Source organism: Phocoena phocoena, chromosome 4, assembly GCF_963924675.1.
Source record: "Phocoena phocoena chromosome 4, mPhoPho1.1, whole genome shotgun sequence".
NCBI classification, from domain to species: domain Eukaryota; kingdom Metazoa; phylum Chordata; class Mammalia; order Artiodactyla; family Phocoenidae; genus Phocoena; species Phocoena phocoena.
In genome coordinates, this window is record NC_089222.1 from 86229454 (window position 1) to 86242745 (window position 13292).

The following is a 13292-nucleotide window of genomic DNA, read 5'->3' on the forward strand; positions in this document are numbered from 1 at the left end:
ACAAGGATATTACTACCAGGAGGTGGGAATCAGTGGACCTGGCTACCATGTCATGTTTGGAGGAAATGTTGGGCTTTATTGACAGCCAGCACAGGGAAGTTGGAAAGATTCTGTTAATCTTACTCTTTGAAGGGCTTGATTTCCTAAATGAGGGTTAGAAAACATTGCACTTTACCATTATTCAGAATGTTAAAGAAGGGACTTCCCTGGTGGTCCAGTGGCTAAGACTCTGTGCTCCTAGTGCAAGGGGCCCAGGTTCGATCCCTGGTCAGGGAACTAGATCCCGCGTGCCACAACTAAGACTCGGCACAGCCAAATAAGTAAGTAAATTAATTTTGAAGAAAAAAAGTTAAATAGGGAGTGGACCTAAAAGTTCTGCTCTTATGGTCGGGTTTTCAACTGCATGGCCTCACTAATCTGTCTCCCAGGTTGGTGCTTTTCTAGTTGTGTGATCTGAACATTCCTGGGAAGTTGAGTACTGTGGGAATGAGTAGGAGTGATGAGCCTTTGAGAATTTTTCAGGGAGTAAACAATGACAGAGGGTCCTGAATTGGACTTCTTTACAGTGCTGCACTACAGGAATTTAGTCCTAGTTCAAGATACAGCCAAGTAGCATAGCCATATGGAAAAAAAGGCTGGAGTCAGATTTTTAAATGTATCGATAGATATAGTTATCTTGATAGAACATTGAGGAATGTAAAGTGAAGAGAATGTGTAATCTGTTACTGGGGCAGAAGTTCTCACCTTTTCAATTTTCTAAAACAGTTCAGTAAAAAGTATCTAGAATCAAAGCCTATGCCAAGAATAACTGGGAGCATAAAGCTAATATGAATCAATCACCGCTTAAATAGGCTGGAATTTAAATCTCAAAGACTTATAGCCTGTTTTTTTTGTTTTGTTTTCTTGGTTTTTTTTTTTTTGCGGTACGCGGGCCTCTCACTGTTGTGGCCTCTCCCGTTGCGGAGCACAGGCTCCCGACACGCAGGCTCAGCGGCCATGGCTCACGGGCCCAGCCGCTCCGCGGCATGTGGGATCTTCCCGGACCGGGGCACAAACCCGTGTCCCCTGCATCGGCAGGCGGACTCTCAACCACTGCGCCACCAGGGAAGCCCCCTATAGCCTGTTTTAATATTAATTTGTGATGGAAGCTTAAATCCAACATTTGGGAGAATAGTCTGTTGTGCAGGGATATTTGGAGTGAGTGAACTTGGAATTAGTTATTCCTGATATACTGAAACTAATCTGCCACATAGCTGAATTTCGTCCCGATTTTTACTCTTATTTATTTACTGTCTTCAAGAACTCAAGACATCCTTGGGACTTCCCTGGTGGCGCAGTGGGTAAGACTCTGCGCTCCCAATGCAGGGGACCCAGGTTTGTTCCCTGGTCAGGGAACTAGATCCCATACGCATGCTGCAACTAAGAGTTCGCATGCTGCAACTAAGGAGCGCACCCACCTGCCGCTACTAACACCTGGTGCAACCAAATAAATAAATATTTTTAAAAACCCTCAAGACATCCTTTTATAAAGGAATCTAAGTAGTATAAATTAAATCACGTTAAATGGCTGTACCCTCAAGAAGATAACTGATTATAATGTTTTTCTTTGTTTCCTTGACCAAACTTCGTTAGTTCGTCTTTTAGAAACTGTACTTACTGGCAATATCAAAAGTTCTCTATAAAGATTTGAACAATCTTAAATCCTATTTGTCACTAGTAATCTCTATACTAAAGTGAAAACTGTATACTAAAAACAGGCACCACAAGTATAACTGCTTATGCAGATGAAACTTGAATACACAACTTGAAATAATTAGTATATAGAGCAGTAAAATCTGGTAAGATGAAGGCTTTCTTATAGCAGTCTAAAAGCAGTTTAATGACTTTCTTTATCCTTACCATCTTCCAGTGTGAGAAAGTTACCTGCCTTTCGCTGGTGTAAATGTTGAAAACTTTTTGCGAATTTATTGAACATCTACTATTCTAAGCTTTAGGGATATGTCAATGAACTAGGCAGATAAAAATCATAGTCTCTTTAAAGGGAAGTAAAACTCTAATTAATTTACATAGAATTCATGTCTAAGTAGAGGCCAGCTTCTTTACTAAAATAACAACCAGAGCCTCCAAGGACCTTGACTTTACCTTAACTTTGGAAGGAGCTTGGTGGAGAGGTATATTCTTTATGCTGACTTGCTTTCTTTAACATTGGTTTGAGTATAAACAAAAAACTTAATTCCCATAGAAGAACTGAGACTAAAAATATGAAAGGGAGTGCAAAAGGGATACAAATTCAGAATTTATACAACAGAAACCATCTAAGTTACATTTTGTAGAGTTTCTGCTTGTCCCCCAGTTCTCAGCCTATCCCATTCTAAACTGCCTTGAGGAAGCTACAATTTAGAAACAGCAGACTAGCTCAACTGGCACCTTAGCTGGAGATTATACTATTAGCCAAATTAAGAATGACCTTCCACAGAATTTGACCTTTTGCCTCAAAATCCAAAGAAAACTTCTACCTCCGTAGGTCTTCCTTCATCATTGGTTTCTCTTCTCTAACAAATTTCTTCTGATGACAGACACTAGGAAAGACTACCTATTAGGGACTTGATTCAATTCATTTGTTTTACGTAGAAGTAAATCTATATGACCTCTGTTCATACTGTTCAGGTTTTACCAGACATCTTATTTAGTTGGTTATAGTTGAAACACTGATAACTCTTGGCAATTTTTAAAAAATTTTCTTTTTTGTGTGCGTTGGGTCTTCGTTGCTGTGTGTGGGCTGTCTCTGGTTTCAGCGAGCGGGGGCTACTCGTCGTAGTGCGTGGGCTTCTCATTGCAGTGGCTTCTCTTTTTGCAGAGCCTGGGCTCTTGGCGCGTGGGCCCAGTAGTTGTGGCTCGCAGGCTCTAGAGTGCAGGCTCAATAGTTCTGGCGCGCGGGCTTAGTTGCTCCGTGGTATGTGGGATCTTCCCAGACCAGGGCTCGAACCCGTGTCCCCTGCATTGACAGGTGGATTCTTAACCACTGAGTCACCAGGGAAGCCCACTCCTGCAATTTTAACTGCAACTACCATATACTAAAAGCTTCCCCTTCTCTTGTAAAACCCTCTTTCCCTACATAAGATTGTCTAGTGTCTCTTCACTCCAAATTGAAATCCAGCTAGTAATATGTAACCTGGGACAAATTTAGAGCATGGTTTCTGGACTACTGCCAGTCCTTAAAGTTATTATTATTATTATTTTTAATGTTCTTGTAACTTGTGGTACTTAGTACAGAGATAAGGTCAAAGAATGTACCCACAGTGGTTCAGGCACTGACGATACAACAGTGAAAAAGATAGGCATAGACCTGCCCTGGTGATCTTAACAGGGAACAAACATTACATTATTTCAATCGCCGTGAGGTACTGTGTTGGAGTGGTAGGTGTAATACATTTTACAGAATTTTGGAGAAAACATTTCAGTCAATTTTTACTTTGGTTCTCAATACAAAATGAATAATTGTTAATGTTTTTATACCTAAGAGTGGGGGGAAAAAAGAGAGATGGATGATCATTGTAAAACTTTGGAATTGAAAAGCCCAAGTTATCTCAACATTTCAATACAGAACCAACTAAGTTTAATAAAAGCTAGACACAAGTATCAGGAGCATACTGTCAGCACTCACCAGCTAGATAATGGGAAACTAACCCATTCACAGTGATCATAGAGGAGAGAGATTAACTTAGTAAAAGCTGTAGTTTATACAAAATATGAAGTTCCTTTGAATGAATTAATGGAAGAGATAAAGTGATATACCACATTCGTGGATGTGAAGAATATAAAATGCCTGTAAAAATGTCTGAAAGAGTGAAGTTTAAAAAAACTCTAATAGGCATATCCTCCAGGAAAGTTACAAAAATCATAAAGTTTTAAAAATATGGTCAGATTTAACAGTTACAAATAATTGTATTAGAAAGGGGACTGCAAAATTTTGCATTAACACAGTTTTTCTGTCTAAAGAGCTCATACCTAAGAAAAACATTGAGATCTTTTGATGGTGAAAGGACTTAATTCACAAAGGAAATACAATTAATGGAAAAGGAAACTCTAATAAGGCAGCTTACAAAAGTATGTCCTTATTTTTGCCTAAATGATGAGAATTTGAAAATACGTGCATCCTCAGGGCCTAACCCCACTGTCTGTCACTGAATTCATTCATTACTATAACACTTACTGAAAGATTACCATGTGGCAGGCACTTTGATCGATGCTCTCACTGGATTCACACAACAGTCTTTTGTGGTAGGAACTTTCATTAGCTCCATTTTACAGTTTCAGAAACAGGCTTAGAGAAGGTAACTTTCTCAAAGTCACAATTAGTTAAGGGGCTGAGCTGTATAATGCTCACAATCAATATGATAAAATATGGTATCTCAGTATTACCCAGCTTTTAAAAACTAACAATATGATTAAAGTGGAAGAAGGCAAGGTATAAAATGTACACAACAAAGAATAGATGAGACAAATAGAAAACAAATGGCAAGATGGAAACTTCAAATACAACCATACTGATCCTTATATTGAATGTAAATAGTCGAAACACACCAATTAAAAGGCGGAGAATTTTCATACTGAATTAAACAAAACAACATGCTACCTATAAGAAACCCACTTTAAATAAAGTGAACCAGAAGAGGGGTAGAAAAGATACACCATGTAAACACAAATGAAAGGGAAGTTGGAGTGGCTAAATTAATACCAAAGTAGATTTTGGAACAAAATATATTTCCAGAGATAAAAGAGGGATATTTATGATAAAGGAATCCACCAGGAGACTATAATCTTAAATGAATATGAACCTAATAATAGAAAACTGACAAGAGAAATAGACAAATCTTCTGTTATAGAGATTTTGAACTCTTGGTAAGTATGTCACAATATATTAAAGAGGATTGATACTATGCAAACCACATCCTTTGACCATACCAGAACTAAACAAGAAATCAGTAAATCTGGAAAATCCCCCAAATACTTGGAAATTAAGCAACATTCTTCTAAATACTCATGTGTCTAAAAAGGAATTGCAAGAGAAGTTAGAAAAAAATTGAATAGAAGGAAACAAAATATGTCAAAGCTGTAGGATTAAATGCTTAAAAGATAATTTATAGCATTAAATGTGTATATGAGATCTGTTTTTCTTCCTTGAAGTATAGTTGATTTAGAATATTGTGTTTCAGGTGCACAGCAAAGTTATTCAGTTACTTATTTCAGATTATTTTCTATTATAGTTTATTACAAGATATTGAATCTAGTTACTTGTGCTATATGGTAAATCTTTGTTGCTTGTATATGAGATCTTGAATCAAAGATCTAAGATTTTACCTTAAGAAACTAGAAAAAGAGCCAGTTAAACCTAAAGCAGGCTGAAGGAAGGAGATAATAAAGAGCAGAAAGCCATCAAATTGAAAACAGTAAGAGTAGGAAAATTAAATGAAACTAAAAGCTACTTCGAAAAACTAAAATTGATAGACCTCTCCTCTAGCCAGACTGACCACTCCCCCCGACCCCCTACACAGAAGACACAAATTACCAACATCAGCAAAGAAAGAGAGGACATCACTACAGAACTTACAATAAAAAGATAATAAAGGAATATTGCAAACCACTTTATTCAATAAGTTCAACAAATAACATGGACAAATTTTTTTGAAAGACACAAGTCACTCAGGTCATCCAAAAAGAAGAGTTTGGCAGTTCTTCGAAAGGTTGAACATATGACTCAGCAGTTCCACTCTTAGGTATGTAAGTATATAATTTCAAGAGAAATTAAAACATGTCCACACAAAAACTTGTACATGAGTGTTCATAGCAGTGTTATTCATCGTAGCCAAAGAGTGGATGCAACCCAAATATTCATTAACTGATGAATGGATAAACAAAATGTTTCATATGCATATAATGGAATATTATTGAACCATAATGGGTGAATTGTATGTGAATTATATCTCAATAAAGCTGATACCAAAAGAAAAAAGCCAAACATTAGAAAAAAATAAAGAATAGGTAACTTGAATAGCCTTATATGTATGAAAGAAATTGAATTTGTAGTCAAAATCCTTCCTGCAAAGAAAATTCCAGGCCCAAATGGCTTCTCTTGTGAATTCTAAAAGATATTTAAGGAAGAAATAATACCAGTTCTACATTCTTCAAGAAATAGTAGAAAAAAGAATATTGCCTAACCCATGTTAGGAAAACAGCATTCTACTAGTACCAAAACCAGACAAAGACATTACAAGAAAACAGTAGACCAGTCTCCCTCATGATTATCTCAGTAGATGCAGAAAAATTCAGTACTCATTCACGATAAAAACTTACAATGACAAATAAAAAGAAAATTAACTTGGAAAGGGTATCTGTAAAAACCCTACAGCTGCCATCATACTTAATAGTGAAAAACTGGATGCTTTATATGTAAGATTGTGAAAAAGGCAAGGATGACTGCTCTCACCACTTCTATACAATATTGCCCTGGAAGCCCTAGCCAGTCCAGCTGAAGACAAGAAAAAGAGAGAATAAGCCTGTATGTAGATTGGATAGAAAGAAAGAAAATTGTCTTTATTTACAGATGATATGATGTAGTAGAAAATGCTAAGATAACTTAAAAAAAAAAAACTAGGACTAATAAGTAACAAGTCCACAAGATACAAATATCAATTGTATATCCAGCTATTAAAATTAGAAATTTAATAACATTTACAATAGCATAAACGTGATATTTAGAGATAAATTTAGCAAAATATATGCAAGACCTGTATACATAAAGCTATAAAACAGTCCTCAGAGAAAAATTTAAAAGACCCAGATAAATGGAGAGAACACATTCATGAATCCAAAGACTGAATATTAAGTTGTAATTTCTTCCCAAATTGAATTATAAATCCCACTCAAAATTGTAGCAGGCTCTTTTTTTCCTTCTTGACAAGCTTAGGTCTATATGGAAATGCGAAAGACCTAGAATAGTTAAGACAATTTTTTAAACAAGAAAATTGGAGGACTTACATACACTACCTGACTTCAAGACTTACAAAGCTGCAGTGAATTTTAAAAAAAAAACTGCAGTGATTAAAACTGTTGTATTGGTGTCAAGATCAATAAATAGATCAATGGAACAGAATAGAGTCCAGAAATAACAACCACACATATATGGTCAACTGATTTTTGCCCAAGGTACAAAGACATCTCAGTGGAAGAAGGATGGATTTTACAGTTGGTGCTTGAGTACTTCCCTGGTGGTCCAGTGGTTAGGACTCCATGTTTCCATTGCACGGGGCACGGGTTGTGTTCAATACCTGGTTGGGGAAGTTCCACACGCTGTGCTGTGCAGCCAGAAAGAAAAACAAAAAAACCACAATTGGTGCTTGAAAAACTGGACTTCCCAATACAAAAGAACTTTTCATCCATAGTTCTGTGATATACAGCAATTAATTTAAAATGCACCATGGATCTAAATATAAAACATGAACCTATAATACTTCTAGAAGAAAAAGAAAAATCTGTGTGACTTTGTGTTAGTCAAAGATTTCTTAGATATGACCCCATAAGCATAATTCATAAAAGCCATAATTGATATATTGGACTTAAAATTAAGAACAACTATTTGAAAAACAGGAGGATGAAAAGACAACCCAGAACTGGGAGAATATATTGTGTATCACACATCTGATAAAGGCTATGTAGTCAGAATCCATAAAGAACTCTTAAAACCCCATAAATAACAAATGACCCAATAAAAATAGGCAAAAGCTTTAAACAGAACTTCATAAAAGATATACAAATGGCTAATAAGTACATGAAAAGTGCTCAGTATCATTAGTCATTATGGAAATGCAAATTAAGGTCACAAGGAAATACCTCTATACACCTATTAGAATGACTAAAATTTTAAAAGATTGACCATATTAAATGTTGATAAGGCTATGGTACAATTCAGATCCTCAGAGTCTACTAGTGAGAATATAAAATAGTATAACAACTTTGGGAAACAATATGGCAGTTGTTTAAAAAATGTACACTTAGCACCTGACTCAGCCATTCCACTGGATATTTACCAAATTGTTACCCAAGGAAAATGAAAGCAAATGTCCATGCAAAAATTTATACACAAATGTTCTAGCATCTTTATTTGTAATAGTCAAAAATTGCAAACAATCTGTCCACCAACGTGAATATATATGATATATCCATATGATGGAATACTACTTAGCAACAAAAGCTAATGAATTATTGATACAACAAAGTGGATGAACCTCTCCCTATCCCCCCATGCTGAATGAAAGAAGATAGACAAAAAAAGTATAAACAGAAAGATTCCATTTATATACAATTCTAGAAAATGAAACGAATGTAGTGACAGAAAGCAGATTAGTGGTTGCCTGGAGAACAGGATGAGGGCAAGAGGAAGGAGTGAATAAGGAGGATGAGCAAAACAGGGCAGGCTAGATATGTTCATTTTTTATTGTGGAGATGGTTTCACAGGTGCTTACAAACTTCAAAACCTGCCATGTTGTACATTTTAAATATGTTCAGTTTATTGAAGATTCCTTAAAGAAGCGATCTTGGTTTTGTCCCCCTCCCCCCCAGGATACTCGGTGAAAATATTTGCGCAACATATATCTGAGAAAGAACTTTTATCCAGAGGGTACAAAGAGCTTTTACAACTCAATAACTAGGCAAGCATCCTGCTTTTAAAATGGGCTAAAGATTTGAACACTTTACCAAATAAGATGTGTATCTGTCCAATAAACATGGAACATATGCTCAACACCAGTAGTAATTAGTGAAGTGCAAATTAAAATCACGAGAGACCACTTCACACTCACCATAGGGCTACAATGAAAAGGACTGACCATATCAAACGTTGGCGATGTGGAGTACCTGGAATCCGCATATATTGCTGTGGACAATGCGAAATACTACAACCATCCTGGAAAACAATTGACCGTTCGCTTGTACCGCTGCCATTCATTTCCGAAAGCTTCTAAAAAGAACACGCAAGCTTGGAGCCTCTCTAGCCCTCCACGCATCTGGGGATAGGGGCCCAGCGTGAGCCCCCCGCGGGCCTGGCATCCTGCGATGCGGAGCGCCCGGAGGTTGGGTAGAAGAAGGGCGCGCGCACCCCCATTCTCGTGCCCCACCTGGCTCCGCACGCAGGGGTCCCCTGCGAGGAGGCACACTCTGCGCGGCCCCCTCTTCTGGGAGCAGGGAGGTGTCGGGTAGAGTAGAGCCCAGAGAGCCCCTCCGTCCCCTAGTCTTTCATCCCCAGGAACAGGAAAAAAGAGGTGTCAGGAAATGAAACTGGGGAGGCAAGCAAGGGGCTTGTAAGTCATGCAGAGAGTCTTTCAGAGCCACTGAAGGATCTTAAGTACGTGGGTGAAAATCATATTTACTCCAGCGGTGTGAAAAATGGATTTGGCCTAGAGGCAGGGAGACCAGTTTCACTTGGCCACCATATTTTATTATCAGTGTAGTTACTATAAGCACATGTCAGCTAGCCGGGAATTGGACTGGTGCGATATTCTGATGTCATCCTCTCATCTAGAGCCGTAAACCAACGTTGAATAGGCAAAGTCAACGAAGAGTTCTATGATTAGGACTTGGGTTTCAGTCGGGAATGAGGATTAAATTAAAAAGCGAACATTCAGACCTTTCTGTTGTTGTTGTTAATTTTTTATTGAAGTATGGCTGATTTACAATGTTTTCCATTATAGCTTATTACAAGATATTGAATATGGTTCCCTGTAGTATACAGTAGGTCCTCGTTTTTTTATATAGTTTGTATCTGTTAATCCCAAATTCCCAATTTACCACCCCCACCTTTTATCAAATAGAAATTTAACATTTCTACACTGTGCCAGAAAGGTATTCATGTATGTTTTCAATGGTGGTCCAAAGAAACTCTTAACAACTGTTTTCTGAACTGTCAAAACTATTTGTGTTATTTTACTTTAGGCTCGATGCATTGCACTTGCTTGGAAAATCATACATACCCGAGATACAATGTTTATTAACCAGAATAATTTTTAACAAGAATACCTTATATTCTGATCACAATGGAAATTATATCCTACAGCTGGACATACTAACTAATACTATACAATTTCAGGCGCTATATTAGCATTACTATTAGGCTCTGAATCCTAGGGTCTTATCTGCAGCTTTGATTTGGGTATGCTAAATGCATTCAGAGGCTAGAACTTTATATGCTGAAATGCAAGAGTTAAAGAAAATTTCCAGGCTGTTTATCATGCCATAGTTTATAAGTAACACTAAAGGCCTTCTGTTTCATCATAGCTTTTACTGCTATACAAACATAAGGTGTACAAACATAAGGTGTGGTTACTGTTTAACTTTACACCTTTTCCCAATACAAGGTCAGCTTCCTCTGTACACAGGCTCAAGTAATTCCCACTATGCCATGCCCTGTGTGCACCTTCTGGAAGTTGCCTGGTCTAGCCCCTGGACGTAAGATCTGGGACATTTCCGAACCTGGTGGTGGAAGCGCTTGGAAATCTTTCATCACCACTAGGTGGAGGACACCTGTTTCAGGGGAGGAGGGGTAACGAAATAGGAAGTAAAACCAGGAAAAGGGAGTTGTGACCATGGTTCCAGGGCCCCAAACCCATCTTGGAATTAGCGGACCCTCAGGTCTCCATGCCATCACCCGCGGCTCTGTACCTCCCAGATCTAGGTCTTTAAGAACCCAAGCTTGAAGTTCCAAATCCCATCCCCGAATGTCACATATTCGCTTCCCCCAGCTAGGAGGCCCCCAGGACATTTCTGAACACTGTCATCTCCAGTTCGCAGGAATCCGCCTTTGTGGCTAATGAAAAAATGACAGATGACCACAGCCAACAAATCTGAGCAGCGTCAGGTCGGCAACGATCTTCCAGTGAAATGGCAGCCGGAGACGTCTGCAATCTCTTTTTTCTTCCCCACCTCCTGTGTTACAGAGGCATCATCCCGCCTTCCTGCCCTCTAGGCTAAGAGGATCTCTCTAATCGTTTCTGAAAGGCTTCCGTGCCCTCCTCCTTTCCAGTTTTTCCACTTCCAAACTCCTACCGAAGACGTGTGAAGCAGAACAGAGACCATGATACAAAGAAGTTTCTTAAAACACCTCCTTTTCTAGGTTCTCAAGGCGTCCCCTTTAACGAACCAGGCCCACCTCTTTCCCATTCACCTACTGGCTTTCCGTCCTGCCCATCACTCTACCTTTAAGAATATTTCCTGTTCCTTCAACCCAACTTGCACACCTCCGCCCCCCGGCCCTCCTCATTGGGCCGCCAGAGGCCCGTTCACTCTTCACTTTTCCCTCCACCTCCTCCCGCCCTCTAGCAGAGCGCAACGGCGTCTCGGGTTCTGATCGGCTACCACAGCAGCCTCCCCGGGATCGGATTGGTGCCATGAGTGGCAGAGGCGGGACCGCGGTACACCCAGGATAGGCTGTTAGCTAGCCGAGCGGCGGCCGCGGGAGGGGCGGGGGGAGGGGTCGGGAGGGGCGGGGGGAGGGGGGCTGGGAAAGTTGAGGCCGTGCTGCCGCCGGGTCTCCGGCCTTGAAGGCTTGGGCTCGCAGCTGCGGCAGTGGCCGCAGGAAGAGGCGGCGGGGGCGGGGGGAGAGGAGGGCCTGGGCCCGCGCTCCCCCAGCCCCAGAGGAGCAAGCGGCGGCCGCAGACTGAGAGATTCGCCCGGGCGGTCGGACAACCCTGTGGAACCCGCTTGGGATCATGACCCAGGCTGGGGTCGCCGCCGCCGCCGCGGCCGAGCCCACGCAGCCCCGGGGTGAGTGACTGCTGGAGGGGGCCGCTGACAGCCGGGGCGGGGGGCGGGGGCCGGGGCTGCGGGGGCGGCTCCGGGGGGCGGCTCCGGGCTCTGCTCCACCCACCCCTTCCCCGCTCCCGGAGGCGAGGGCTGCGCAAAGTGTGTCTTCCTCCTGGGGACCCCTGCGTGCGGAGCCTAGTGGGGCGCGAGCGCCGAAGGTGCGCGCACCCCTCTTCTCCCCGACCTCCCGGCGCCCGCGTCCTCTGGTACCAGGCCCGTGGGGGGATCGCGCTGCGTCCCGACCCCCGACATGCGCGCGAGGCGAGAAGGGCTCCACGCTGCCCCGAGTGCATAAAGAGCTGGGCATTCAGGTTCATACCGGATGGCCTTTGCCCGCCTCCTTCACCTTTTCCTATTTCCTTCATTCCCTCTTCTTTCCTTGCCCTCCGATTTTCCTTCGGACCCACTGGTCAGACTCCTGTGACTTGCTTTTTAACTCTGACACCTGTGTCGGAGAGTTAGGCTTGCGTCTTCTTTTTAGAAGCCTTTCTTTTCCTTTCTGAATAGGAACGGTTCTCCCATACCCGCTGGCCCCTTCCCCCTCCCCCCACTACGGTTACAGTGGGATATGGTCCTTCGAATTTATTAACTTTATCCGGAGATAAGAGAATGCATAAACCTATATGTGGGATCCCAGCTAATGACTTCCAGCTTACGTTCTCATGCTGTTTTTACTATTAAGTAGATATATTGACCTAACACCACACAAAACTAGACAGTTGTGGCTAACTTAAGTTTGCGGAAAAAAGAGAGTTGCTTACTTATCAAAGTGCAGATTTCTTGAATAAACCCTTCCGCGAATAACAGATTCTGAAGCATATTTGTACCTTTGCTTTTTCTTAAAAAGCAATCAAACAAGCAAACCTGCTTTTTGAAGGATCAACAGGCTGTCATGCACTCTAATCACTTTGATGACTTTTTCCTCCTACACAGGACGCGTGTTTAATGTAGTACAGAGTTGCTGTATGGGATACATTTGGTGTTTCCCTTTATTTGTGAAGTAAGTTAAAAGTAATTGTTACAAAATAAGCAAAATACTTTGTAATCATTGCACTAATGAAACCAGGAACAGTATCCTGTCTCAGGAACAGTGTAAAGAAGAACTTAATCTCACGTTTTGCTCTAATCTAAGCAGTATGACTTTTTTATACATAGGTATTACATTCTCTCTATATTTAAAAAAGAAGTTTTATAAAATCCAGATATGCATGCAGCCTAGAACATTCTTTGGAATAAAAGCACCTCATTGCAGGGATTCAAGGGCAGCGTAGGATTGAAATGCTATAAATAAAATTCCATGAATTTTATTTCATGGAAATAAAATTCTAAAGTTGCAGACTGTGCAGTCAGTGAAATAGGCAGGTAAGAGAAATTGACCTGCTGTTTTCCTATTTTCAGACCTTAGCATTGTCAACAAGGGAAAAGAAACATAAGAAAAC

General features: G+C 40.6%; 1 protein-coding gene across 1 annotated transcript in view; it reads left to right on the forward strand.

Annotated features, from left to right (window-relative positions):
* The first annotated feature begins 11556 nt into the window (after positions 1 to 11556).
* USF3 (upstream transcription factor family member 3) overlaps positions 11557 to 13292 on the forward strand; it is a 42772-nt gene continuing 41036 nt past the window's right edge. The window contains exon 1 of the mRNA XM_065876914.1: positions 11557 to 11814. The gene's annotated coding sequence lies outside the window, so the exon portion shown is untranslated. The remainder of the gene's footprint in view (positions 11815 to 13292) is intronic.